This window comes from Chiloscyllium plagiosum, unplaced genomic scaffold (assembly GCF_037043375.1).
Source record: "Chiloscyllium plagiosum isolate Xiang-an unplaced genomic scaffold, Cpla_swu_hap1 HiC_scaffold_12, whole genome shotgun sequence".
NCBI classification, from domain to species: domain Eukaryota; kingdom Metazoa; phylum Chordata; class Chondrichthyes; order Orectolobiformes; family Hemiscylliidae; genus Chiloscyllium; species Chiloscyllium plagiosum.
Window position 1 is genome coordinate 108,725,422 of NW_028270150.1, and position 14,113 is coordinate 108,739,534.

The following is a 14,113-nucleotide window of genomic DNA, read 5'->3' on the forward strand; positions in this document are numbered from 1 at the left end:
AAGCAATTATATTCTGTGCAAAATGCTGGATTAGCACACCAACAGTCAACATGCTACAAGTTGATTCAAACATCGTCTTGAACTTTCTGGGACAAGTCTTCCTCAGAATTGTTAAACTTATCAAATTCAAAAGTATTTAAGTTCGGCAATGTTTTAAATGGACAGGTTGAGGTGCAGGCATTTACCCATAGGACGGTGAAGATTATATCATGGGGATTAGTATTAGTGTTGCAGATGTGGAGCTCTAAATAAAAATACTATTTGAACATGCTAAACTGTTTATATCTCTGGAGCGATTCTGAGATTAACATTGCACTCCACTCCTTGACATCATCAGAACTTATGACAAAGACCTTAAATAGACACACGTTTGTTGTTTAATGGTCACAAATTGAATGTACATGTTGTAAAGTTGATGACTGGCTCGTGCCTAAGTAGCAACAGGTTACGCATGGTTTGAAACTATTCTACAGCTCTTCCTTCACGTTTACTCATCTTACAGTAATTTCTTTCCTTTTTTCGCTGCTCATCTCTATTTGGAATTTTACCTTCTTCTTGTAAATCCCAGTTGTATTGTTTTAATGCCTTTTATCTATTGATTATCTGCCATTAACGTATCATTTAAGCTTTGTTTTACTGAACGTCAAGGCTTCCCTAACCAGATTTTAAATTGGATGCTCACATCTTAACCATGTTCTTTCGTGCATTTCGGTCATTTGTTCGTGAATGTTACATATGTAAGATGTAGCATTCAGTCTAACAGTGCAGATTTCACACTGGAATTGAAAACATCTTACTAGCGATACCCGAAGATCATGCCATTCATTACTGACTTTCAGATGACCTTTATAAATATTAATGTTTGTGCAAGTGCTCAGTTTTGCTACTCGCCTGAACCCAGTGTTTCAGTTTTTTTGGGCCAAATACTGCAATTCAGTTTCATTTAAAAAAAATAAATGAGCAGAAGATTACATATCTCTGGGAGAAAACTGTGAATTATGGAAATGCACCTTAATGAGTCATTGTCATCTCCATTCGATGTTGTGTCACTTTTCATTTGCGTGTTGGGTTTCCTTCATACGCTGTGAGGGCACAAGATTTTTTTCTCTCCATTTTTCTTCTTTCGTACTTTGCTCAGACTCATTTTGCCTCATGAAGTATATTGGTAGGCTGAAAATTACTAATAGGATCTTAAAGTTCTGCGATAATGTTTACAAAAGGATACACGCGCACTGATGTCAGGAAAATTATTATTTTCTCTACTTTAGTTATATGCAAACTGATAAGTGAGTCAATAAATTAAACAACTTTAGATATGTTCATCGAGTGACTATCGTTGATTTCAGCCGGTGAAGGCACATGGGTTGCCGATGACACTTTAGAAGATCTGTCGCATTTTCCATGGTACTGGAACATAAAGTGGGATTGGGTGCCAAGTGTGAATGCTACATTGCTTACATGCTGCTTCATTATTTCCCAGTACTTCGAGCATTTGTCCAAATAATCCATTTGAAAACATCAACCACTTGACTCCGTATTAACCACATAAAAATTGATTGCGACAGACAATGAAAGTACTGCAGTTATCTGCCAGGCAAATGAGACGTCCTCACATGCTGTTTTGTGTACTTTTTTCAACGTCAAGTCAGTCGCTCCATATGAAGTCCAAATAGTCCTTGTCGACTAACTCTTCACGCTCTGACTTGATAACCATATATTTCAGTCTAACAGTGCAGATTTCACACTGGAATTGAAAACAACTTACGTTCAATCAAAGTTGGAGTACTGTCTGTGGCCTGGTTATCAAACAAGGAGTAGATGGGATTGGACTGGAGGGTACGCAAAGTAGATTACTCAGGATTTCGGTTGTGTTGCCTATTTTATCTGTGAAATGAGGCTGGAAAACGTCAGGGCGTTTTTCTTTATAGGGGAAACGTGACAGAACATGTGGATGCATATTTGAAGGGCTGTAACATTCAAGGCTCTGTCTATCGAGTTGGAACGTGGGACTAGTTCAGGTAGTCCTAAATTTTGTTGCAATAGAATGAATAGGCTGAATGGCTTTTTGTGTACTGCATCACTCCATGAACCTGAAATAAGTTAATGAGGGGCATGATTGAAAAGACGATAGCTGTTACCGTGATTTGAAACATCGGTGACAAACTCTGTGCGGCAATTTATAAGGAAAGTCCAGAGGAAGTTTTGAGGAAATGGTTTCTTCACTGCAGAATTTGGTGGGAGCTGGAATTTCATTGCCTGGTGTTAGGGTATAGGAAATGTTGTACTTGAGGCAATAAAACCCATAATCTTTAAGACGTACTTGGAGTAGAACTTCATTTCTCATCACCTTAATTGTTACGACCGTGTCATGGAGAAGACAGCTATTGAATGCTGAAGTCGAATATTCTGGTATACTTGACGATCTAGCGAATTACAGGATATTTGGCCAAAACTCGTTTGCGAACGCCTGTAGCTGGGCTCTCAGCCATAGAACAGTCTCTGTGTTTTTTTTTCTCTGTGGTATAACTTTGTCTGCAAATTATGCAAAGCAACGACAGGAAGATGAGCAGAGTTTGCGGTTTTATTTAATAGAGGATCCATCCATCCTGTAATTATTAAGATTGAACATGCAGCGAACGAAGCAATGGTACACTTCGGTCTGTGTCCTAAAAGGGCTTTCATTTAACAAATGACATCAGATTGTCTTCTAAATTTGCATTGCGGCATTATTTTGCCTACACAGAATGCATTGGCAAATTTTCTGTGGTAGAGATACGTTGAATAGTCGCGTTTGTAAGTTGTTCTGTGATGCTACTATTGTGTGATATGACTACCAAAAAAGGAGAATCAAAAATTGGAGTTGAAAACATGTCCACGGGGACTTTACCATGAGACATTTCTTCTTTCCCGCCCGCTTTTGCAATGCAAAAGTCAAAGTTTCCTCCACATCTTTCTCTGTTACAAATACTGTCACTGCGAAGAGTGACAGAGATGTGCATAGAAAATTGAGAAAGCTTGGTAAATAACAGTTCAGCGTCGGGTTTCCGTGAACTACTCACATTTTATTTGCACGTGCAGAATACACTGCCTGTGGCCAACCAGGTCGGAGCCATTGCCACTGAACGGAGGAGCTTCGAAATGTTTTGGTTATATTTTCATTGACTTTCTTATTTTTTTTATGGAACCCCGCACGATTGCCATCCAACAGCAGCGCTTAGCTTTTCCCGCCGCAACTGTATTGTCAGTGTTGTGCAGTGACTCAATAAATGCACATTTGGTGCAAAAAACCATCCTCATTGTTCCACCACCAGTGAAACACCAATTTGGTCAGGGAACGGGAAAGCCTGGTCGGGGATATGCTTACTTGAAGCATGTGAAGCGGGTAGAAAAGTTCAAATCAAATTAGGATTGAAGTTGTAAATAAGGCATTTCACCATTACCGTGCCCCCTTCTCACTGAAGGCATCAAAAACATTGTTGGACTACACATGATCACTCTCTGAAGAAAGATTGGCTCGAACATCGTTGATTGAAATTAGGGAGAAGGTGGATGAAATGAACCACTCCATGTCCTGTTATCTGGACCAGTTTAATTCTATTATCTGCGGGGTACAGGAATATTTCCCCTCACCCATCACAAAACTTCACTGATATTTCACCATCACAAACAAAACCACACGATTGCCCAGTGAAAAGCAGAGCTCCATCTTTAAGGGCATTGCCTACTTGAATGAAAACAGGAAGGGAGAGATTAACGACTAGATCAATGTACAATTTTAGAGAGTAATAAGGCTTCCCACACCCCACAGTCCCTACTTGTCCCTGAACGCTTCATGAGTGTTGGTAGACATAGAGTGCTTCTTCACCAGTGGTATCTGTGCCTGAATGGAACCACAGATGAGGGGCAGGCAGTCGCCGTAACGACACCACCACGGCACTCTGCCTGGATCCGTTAATAGACAGCTTGGCCAGGACTGGGTCAGACCATGCCCTCTCCCTTTTGCACTCTTGCCCAAAAATCAGTAGTGTGCATCAGAAGTGCAACCCAAAACATAAAAGAAGATAATTAAGAAGCTAATATGGGAGTATAAACATCCGGACGCCTCATATACATCGTTCACGACATCTTAAGCATCACAGACTGAACAATTGTGCTTGATGTTCATGAGTCAACTCAACCTGCATTTACATAGAACGGCTGCATGCAGCACCTTGTACCTCACAACACCGAGGGAAATACGGAGTACATCCGCGAAGGGAAGCCTGCAATCGGGATCTCCAATACCCGAGCGTAAATGTGCACGCCAGAATTGGCTCGTGGTAAACATATGCAGCAGCATTCGATATAGAGCTGCTGCTTCACATCGTCAAGCGAGACAAAAGAAAAGTTTCAAAAGTTGTGAAGCACAGGCTCCTGGTTGATGTAGGGGCTCCTGTGGTCAAAGTAAAATTCTGTCCGAGTAGGAGTATGCACAGACTGGATTCAGCAGCATACCTGAGTATCCTCCAACGAGTGCAGAATGGCAGGTCCGAGCCCTGCCATTCTAAGACAATGGATGGCAGCGGTTGTGAGCCGGATATCTACCACTGCCCAGTGTGTAAATTACTGTGGCACCATCCAGAACAGGTCAACTTCCACCCAGCATTTACCCAAACCTGGACACCACCATTGTTATAAAACTGTACTCCCCCACTCATTCCAATCTGTGCCTGTGAAGGTGTTGATTCCAGTGCAACGGCTGTCTGCTGCAGAGCGCAAATTCTAAGAGACGGTAGGCCTGACAAGTGTCGACCATGTTCCAGACGGTGATTAGATCCTGGTAAAAGATAAGCAGCATACTCAAGGCGACACGCAAAGCCTCACGGTCAATAAAAAGGAATCGATCATCGTACTTGATTCTCCGCACCTGGCAGAAATCATATGTTGCAAGGGCGCACCATCTAGAAGACCGATCAAATAAAAAAATAGCTGCAATGCATGAACATGAAAAGTCGCCACGCAATTGCTGACACACACCAGTGACAGATCACCCTTGTCAATTTGGAGATTACGAGCAACTGTTGCGAACCAGTGCATCTTTTTGTCCCAACTTAATGAACCAATGTTGTCTGGATGTCAGCGAAAATCCTAAAATGAGATAGCAAAGACAACAGGGGTAGCATAGCCTGCCGTACACGAGCTGGTTTCATGAAACCAGTCACAGCAGTGCTCTCCATCTAGTTGAGACGAGAATTCAGCCCCCAGCTCCTGACAATTCGATGACCAGGACTCCTCTGCTCGGCTAAAGTAAAACCCCAGGTAAAGAAGATGGGTTGTCGTCCAGCACACCCCCACCCCATAACTCATCTAGCAGAGAGCCCATCCATCTAGTATCGACCAGTCGTCCAGAACACTTGGTCCACTTGATGCTGGTGGAAGAGACTGCTGCGTACATGGCCTGGCTCTCGCTTATCCTTCACCGATCAGCCGAGTTGATGAAAGTGAGGAGCTCATCAGCGGCATAATTCGAGAGGGCCACATGCATTCCAAGCCCTCAAAGAACCAGCCACGACAATATCCTCTGCAAAAGGTACAGGAAACACTTCATCCACAGTGAATACAGCTGGCCAGGCAAGGGGCATGCTCTTCCAAATCAAAGGGATACCATCAGGAACTCTTTACTTTTATCTCGATTCCCTGTGGTGGGGTTCAAAAGTCGTATCCGGACGAAAAGTTACATCCTGAACTCAAAGGCCCACAAATTCCCGAGCTGATACTTGTCATCGAACTGGTCGGCCTCTCCCTGAGTGCGAGGCATGAAGCTACTCAATACACCAGTCCATTACAAATATGGATCAGGTCTCTGACCAGATGGTCGTGGTCGTGAGTCCCTAGGCCCGAGATCGTGTACGACTTCTCAGGATGGACAATGTGGGATTGTATGAATGTCGGGTGCGAAACTGACACCCTTGTCATGATTTAATGATCTGTATTCAGGAGGGAGACCGGACACTTGATCGTAAGTAACCAATTGCCCACTTCATTTCTCAGCAAGTTGATTTTTGCTCTGAATTAAGAATGTGGCAGCTGTAAGACAGTCCCCAAGGACCTGCTCCTCGTCTCTCCCTAAAACATCCCAGAGCATCCTGAAGAATTCCACAGTCAGCCCGTCCAGCCCCAGAGACTTGCCCGAGAGAACCTGTCGAGGGCGGCGGTCAGGTCCTCAAAAGTGATTAGGGCTTCAATTCTTCGGGAGTTCTCCAGGCTGAGCTGTGACAGGTCCTTCCACAGACATTGATCATTTTTGCTGGACCGTTACGAAGAGACCAGAGCCGTGTTATAGGCGTTAACCTGAGACTCGGAACTCGTCGTCGCCCAGCAGTGCAAGGAACTGCTGACAGGTGATGTGTCTTTTCCGCTACGAGTCGAAGAAAGGGTAGCCATGGTCCAGGTGTTGCAGCAGATGGATCCGTGACCTCATGTATCTGCCCCAGGACCCGAAGAACTGCAGATCACAGAGTGCAGCCTTTTTCTCTTCATAAACCCCAACGCCAAATCTGAAGGGCCGGATCTGGATCGCGCTGACAGAGATGTGACTCCAGTTCGAGCACCTCCTTCTCCAAATCCTCGAACCTGGATTACCATCTCTTTCATGAGCCCTTCACGTACTCATGAGAGATGACACTGACATAACTTTATCTGAAGTCCCAACATAGAGTCCAGCAAGGTTTTGGATCCCTTCGTGCCGTCTGCTCATGGATCTATTACACAACACCATCGTGAAACGACCGGAATTTACTGATGCTAATCTCTACCACCATCATTAAAATTAGCTCGCCTCAACTGGTGGGTGGATTTGGGGCTGGTTCACACTCCAAATGGCCTGCACTTCGCCTACTAGGCCAGGCCCAGTGTGGACCACCCCCGCTTCATTTTCCTGCCGGTCTAGAATCAATGAAAGTTGTCCAGGAACTTTTGGTCCTCCTCCAGCAGGTTGTTAAAGTGGCAGTACGTGGACCCGAGCAGGGCGTCAAACAGAAGGAGTTCCCACACCAGGTGATGGCCCGTGATGGCCAGATAGAGGCCGCCGCAAAACAGGAGGAGTACGCCAATGGGATGCACAGGCAATCGATTCTCAATGCACCAACAGCAGACATCGCAAAGGTGTATGCGATGGAGTAAGGATGGGACTTTTTCCAGACGTCATCAATCAAAGGAGTTGACTAAGTTCCCCACTCACTTCTCTGACTTCAAACCAGTCTGGGCAGCACCATGGTCGCTGGCTTCGAAAGTTCATTTGAAATACTCCAAGAAGAACGCACTGGCCTTGGTCAATGGTGAAGATATGAATGAACACTTCAACATAGAACATGCCTCAGCCCCAAATTTAAGCATCACAATCCATAGTCGCATCCTTTAGTAAAGCAACATTGATCATCAGGTTGTCGGCTGGAAATCTGGGGCCAACAAAGCAGCCACCCCTCGGGATCTGCGTGTGAACTGACTCATGATGACCCGTCCATGACACTGCAGAGGCCAGGTGGATTCATCTCTCGAGGTCGGTTTGGTTACTTGCAGAAAGCACAGCGCACGCTTCCCATCCTGAAATCTTTGGAACCTGCGCTGCGACACTCTTTTGCCGTTAATGTTGAGGCTGGATATTGTAGATTTCATGTCAGCAGTAGTGTCAAAATCAACGGTAAAAGCGTCAAAAATACTTACTGAGAGGGAGGGGAGTGGTATATATGCCCCGTGCCCGCCCCGTGAGTGCATCGATGAGTAGCCCGAACTGCCACCTGTCGTTCTGAACCTGGACCCCTGTGCGAAATGCAGCCCATATGGACTGGGAGACCAGCCCGAAATTCTTCCAACAGTCGAGTGCCAACTAGTTTTTAAGATGGTGATAGACAGTATGGTCAGTAAAATCCTGGGGATTCACGATGGGTTTGCGGGATAAATCTGTGAGCACAGTGGACGAAGGAGTCCAAAACCTCGCTGGAGATGAACTTCGTATCGTTCACAACATCCAGCACCAAGCCAGAGCTGTCGTCCAGTCGTGCATTGTCAGAAAACGGCCCCTCCACGAGCTGGTTCTAATCTCCCAATGACACCACCTTCAGCTTCGAGAACAAGAACATTCTCGATGCACTTTATCGAGGCCTGCTCTGAGTCAGGATCATTGTATTATAGAAACTTGGGCTCCCTGCCTCTCTCGATATCAGTACCCTCAACCAGGGACTGACTTACTCCAGATCCCTCAAAATATTACATAGACTGATAGGTTTGAGTGATAGGAAAAGGTTGCCTCAGCTGGGAATTCGTTTCCCTGGAGGGTAGGAGACTATGGGCTGACCGTATACAAGTCAATGAAAACATCAGAGGCATAGATAATGTCGATACTCAGTTGCTTTTCCCCATGGTTCAAGAGACAAAAACTAGACTTGTATTTTTAAAGTGAGAGGGGAGAGATGGAAAAGGGTCAAGAGGGGCATTGATTTCACAAATTTTAAAATGTCTTACACGGGCTGCAAGAGGTACTGCAAGAGGTTTTTCTCCTTAAAAACAAAACTGTTGTCAGGTACATGTTTGGGATAGGTGTGGAGGAATATGGACCAAAAGCAGGCAAATGGGTCTAGTTTCGCAATTATACTTGCGTGACATGGACAAGTTGAGCTGAAGACCGTGTTTATATGCTGGAAACTTTTATGACTCTGCTTCCCCCTCACTATATCAGCATTAGCCGCAGGGCCACCCACTATCACTCTCACTCCCTACATCTCTTTCTCTCGTTCCTGGATAAACAGCCTTCCATGTGTCCGAAAGAGCCAAACGTTTTGGTGTAGTTCCCGACATCGACTGCCTCACCCTTTGCCCACTCTTCTCCTCGCTTAATGAGGACTCTGCCCCGAGTCAAAGAGCAAGGGACGTCTCACATTGAGGTTTTAAAACGATCTACTAACTGAGTAGTTAACAATGTTCAGTGAAGGTCAATTCTCACTTTAAAACCATACTCAGTTTCGTTTTCCTCTGGCTTAAGCTAAACGGTTTAGTTCTGCTGCCATCTTGCATTTGTGTCTATCCAGTGCAAAACGATTCTGAATGGTTACATTGGGCAGGACAGTGGGTCCACACAACATCTTGATCCACTAATGACCAAGAAGAGAGTGCAGAGGCTCAGTCCTGCACCTCCTCCTTCGAAAACCTCAGATAATTATCCTAATCTCCGATTTTCACTGCTCTTTGCACTGTCCATGCATCTTCAATAATTTGTGTGCATGTACACCCAAGTTGCTATGCTCTTGCAATTCTTTTACAGCTGAGCCTTTTTTCTTATTGTTCTTCATACCAAAATGCATCACCTCACAATTCTTTGCATTATTCCTCTTCTGCCATTTAGCTGAGCACAACATCAACTTGTCCATGTCCTGTTCGGGCTCTGCACTGTCATTCACACACTTTGCAATTCTTCCAGATTTGGAGCTATCACAAAGTTCTGAAATTGTACAAGATTCACACTACGCACAGAACAGCTGAAGTACTGATACAATCTCTCATGTGAGAATGTGAAGCCTGAAACCCTTATCACAGACCAAAACAAATGGCAAGGCCCTCCCATGTTTGTATTCCTATGTGGGGATCGGAGTGTGCATATGTTTGTGTGGGTAGTCTGTGTTTATTCTTGTGTGTCTGTATAAGTGTTTGCTTGTTTGTTTGCGTATGTGTGCCTCTGTTAGCATGTGTGTATCTGTGTGTGTATTTGTTTATCTGTACCTGCGAATCTGTATTGGCATCTGTATATGGTTATGGAGCAAGTTGGGCGGTCTATGAGATGTTTAAGATGATACAAGTGCAATCTTGTGGCTCAGTCGTCGTGTGCCCACACCTGAACGTTTCCTGCATGTGCTTGAGAAGGTTGTGGTGAACATCCTTCTTAACATATTTTACTCGAAATGCTATACCTTGAGCATAGGATGCGAAGTCTAGGACTTCGACCCAGCGACACTAACCGGCTCTATCTTTCCAAGTCAGGATGATGAGTGCCTCGCAGGGAAGATGCCAGTCGTGCTCATCTCTGAAATCGGCTGCCCTTATTCTTCAAGGTGGACGTGGATGTGGGTTTGGAAGGAGCTTTCTAAGGGTCCGTCCATGCATCTTGTGGACAGCACGAACGTTGCAACTGAGTATTGGCTGTGGAGGGCTTGGATGTCTGTGCATGTGGTGCAACTCAAGCGGATGACTTTGTCTTGAATGGTTCCATGCTTCTTGAGTGTTGTTAGTAAGTCTAGAGTATTCGATCACCCTCCTAACTTATGCCTATATGTGTTGAGCAGGCTTTAGGGTGTCAGAAGTTGAGACACTGATGGCAGCACCTCACACTACCATCCCCATTCACGTTCCCACACACCGCAAAAACACCCTCACACATGCACGCACGCATAGCAATTATGCTGAGTGCCCGCAGAATGGAACATGATCATTTGGAGAAATGTCTGTGCTCTCCATGCAATGGGTGAAATTTTGAGTTTGGACAGTAATCATGACATGAGTGTTCACATTAAAAAGATTTTCCAATTCAATTGTATCCAAGCAGCTCCATGTGGGTGATTTTGTAAGGAGACGAAGTCAATTTCATTGCACGTTCTGTGACTTGTTGTGTGCTGCACTTTTAAAAATTACAAGTGAGACAGGATTAAAATGTCCTGAAACACAACCAATAGTGAGAGTGCGAGGAGGCGTTGGGCATGTTTATCTCCTTCTGTTAATATGTCAGGAAAGACCTATAAGGGATCGGACAAAACTATTCTGTGTCTCCAAAGCCAATTGTGCAATACTAGACATTCACAATCTTTGATTTCTTCTCAAAAACGTTTCCTACTTGTTCTTGGCGTGGTGAAGCCAGCAGAAGGTGACATTCTATGACTTTAATCAAAGTAACGATAGACAAATATTCGACACTCAGTTCACTGGATTCACACCCAAAACTAAACAGCTATCATTGTGCAGAGATGCAGCCGCAGAGAGATGCACACACTTACATGCACATCATAATACACATAGATACAGAAGACATAAACTGAGATAAACAGGCATGCGCACAGGCACACAGAAACATAGAAATACATACACACAAGCAAACCAAATAGATTGACATACACATCACACACAAACACACACAATCACACACATAGACACACACGCGCACACACACACGTTGATATAGAGAGAGGCAGGCATATACAGAGACACAAGCGCATACACAAAAATACAGTCAAACAGACAAAAACATAAACACACAAACATACAGAGGAGGGTCCTTAAAGAACAGATAGATAAGTCTGCATCTTTGTAAGTGTTTGTGTTTTTGCGTGCCTGTGTGTCTGTGATTGTACATCTGAGCATACAAATTTGGCGGTGCGTGCACTGGCGTCTATGTGTCTCAGTACATTGAGATCATCTTTCTTGATGTACATATATGTAATGTGATTTTGCTTTTATTATTCCAATATAGTCTGAATAATTGTTTAATTGTTCATCAATACAATCAGTTTTGTGCAGATTGAATAAATATGGTCTGCCTTGCTCCTATCACTAAATCTGAACCAGTCTGAGACCTATACAATTGGCTATATCTCCAGCCTGATTATATTTAAAATGTGCTGTTAGCAGTGGAGAAGTGGTCTAGAAACGGAGACAGTGACACTTCAATCCTAGTCGGAAAAGTGATGTTGAGAAATTATCAAAGGGGCATTCGAATGGGAATTATTTTCACCATAATTTTGTGGTGACTTGGTGTTTGCACCTAAACAGTGGAGTCCATTCAACCACTCAATATTGTCACGCACGGTTTTATGTGGGTTTGAAAATGTTATTGGAAAACACAACCTGATATGAATGAGGCCCCTCATTCCTCTTTATAGAGCTTCCCTTCGCTAAGAGGTGCATATCATCTGTTAATCACGTTATGCACCCAGAATCATTGTGAATTCACCTGCAATATCTCATTCAGAGATGGCTCCGAACATCTCCTGGCCTCCCTGACTGCAGCATTAAATAACACAACTTCCAGAACAAAATAACAAACACTAACTTTCTAATAACAGAATACGAGACAAAAGAGAAAGCAACCGATTATTCAGAACCTCAAACTTGTCTTGTCCTTCAATAAGATCATAGTTGATGTGTTTCCTTCTCAACTCATCTTTCATGACCAAATCCATGCCCTCAGCCCTCTCACAGTTCAAAAAATCCACCTGCTTTCTCTTTCAATGCTTTGAGTGAACGAGTTCCCGGAATTCTCTGGGCGATTGAAATCCTGACACTCACCATTCTCATGCATTCGCACATATTCACACGCACACTCACACGCACAGGCTTTCTCTCTCACACACGCACACAAAAGGAAATTCTGAACAAAATATCTCAGCTAAGGTGAATGGTCTTTATATAAAAGCTGGATTTAACTGATGACGATAGCAAAGAATTCACTCAGAACTGAACTTCACGGATTCAGTTGTAAACTTATCTTAACTTCAGCTATTACGCCACATACACTCACATGTGTACAGCGAAAACTTTACAAATCGCCACTGATTGCGCCAGTTCAGGATAAAACGTATGAAATGTAGCTGCAAAATAAAGAAATAAAGTCCATCAGACTTTTACAGACCTGCAACATTACAAAATCAAAGAAAGAAATTCGAAAAATTATAAATAAAAGCTCATAATAACAATCCTTCCATCATAAAATCGTACGGTTAAAAAAAATACGAAATTGTTCACTTTGTCCATGTAATGGTTCTCGTTTAAAGGACATAACCCTCCTCTGATCACTGATCCACACTATACCCACCGACCGCTACCCCATTGCAATCCCTGGCTCGACCACCTCAATGCTGAGGAAACACCACATGGAGTCACAGACAGAACTAAAGCTGCTGGAAGGCGATCGAGACCGGCGGTAATGAGAGCAGCCACGAAAGCTATTGAAAGGTCTTCAATGTCACCACCAAAGGAGCCTCAATCCCCCGTCGCAGCTGCAACTGCTTAAACAAAAGGTCTCATCTGAACCCTACAAAAGAGGGGAAGATGAAATTAATATTGAGCCAGCGTTAGCATCGCTTCGACAGAAGCCAGCAGAATCCAATGTCGCCTCCAAAATCACTGCCACAATTCTGCGCTGCTCAACCTACTCATTCATACCGATACCGTCACTGCGACTAAGCTCTGCACCAACAGATGAGAAGATACAAACATAGTTACATTAAAATAGAAAATGAATTGAGAGAAAAGAGATAAAATTAAAATAAAAATTGAAATTAAAAGCACCTCAAGAGCCCTACGCTGCCTCAATCTTAGTCTACTGTTTCGAGTTATGGTAAGTACAGAAAAAAATGCTTGCAATTGGTGAAAATCCATCGTCTCAGTGAAACCAACATCTCTGATTCAAGCTTTGGGCACTAATCCAGAGAAACTCATCTGAAGCTGAAAGAAAGGCACTTCATATTCGACTTGGGGCCTTTCAAGTATTCTGGACTCATTATCAAGTGAAACAACTTTAAGGCTTGAACATCTTTTCCCATTCTATTCCACACCGTTTAACAACAGGATTGCTATCACAGGGTTTGCTACTTCACACGAACTATTCCCAGAAAGGGAACGCCGCAGAGCACACCACCATCTAGTTTGACAGCACCATTGAAACTGACAGCAACAACAACACACACACGGCACATATGCACAGGCACACACAGACACATGTATACATGCACACAAGCATGCACACACATGCATCCAGTCGGACACATGCACACATGCAGGCATAAACAGGCACACACGCCCGTGCGCGCGCACACACACACACACAAACACACACCTTCAGGTATACATGGACACAAGCTGACACAGATGCAAGCACCGAGAGACAGAAATCTGTACACAAACACAGGGAGACACGCAAGAAAATCACCAATGCACACGCGCGCACAAGCAACCCATCCAGACACATACAGAAGGACACACACAGACACGTAGGGAGGTACACACACGTGAAACACAGGTGCAGATACTCTCACAGACATGCATGCAGTCACAGAAGCACAAAGATAAACACAGAGAATGAAATGTAAATGCATAC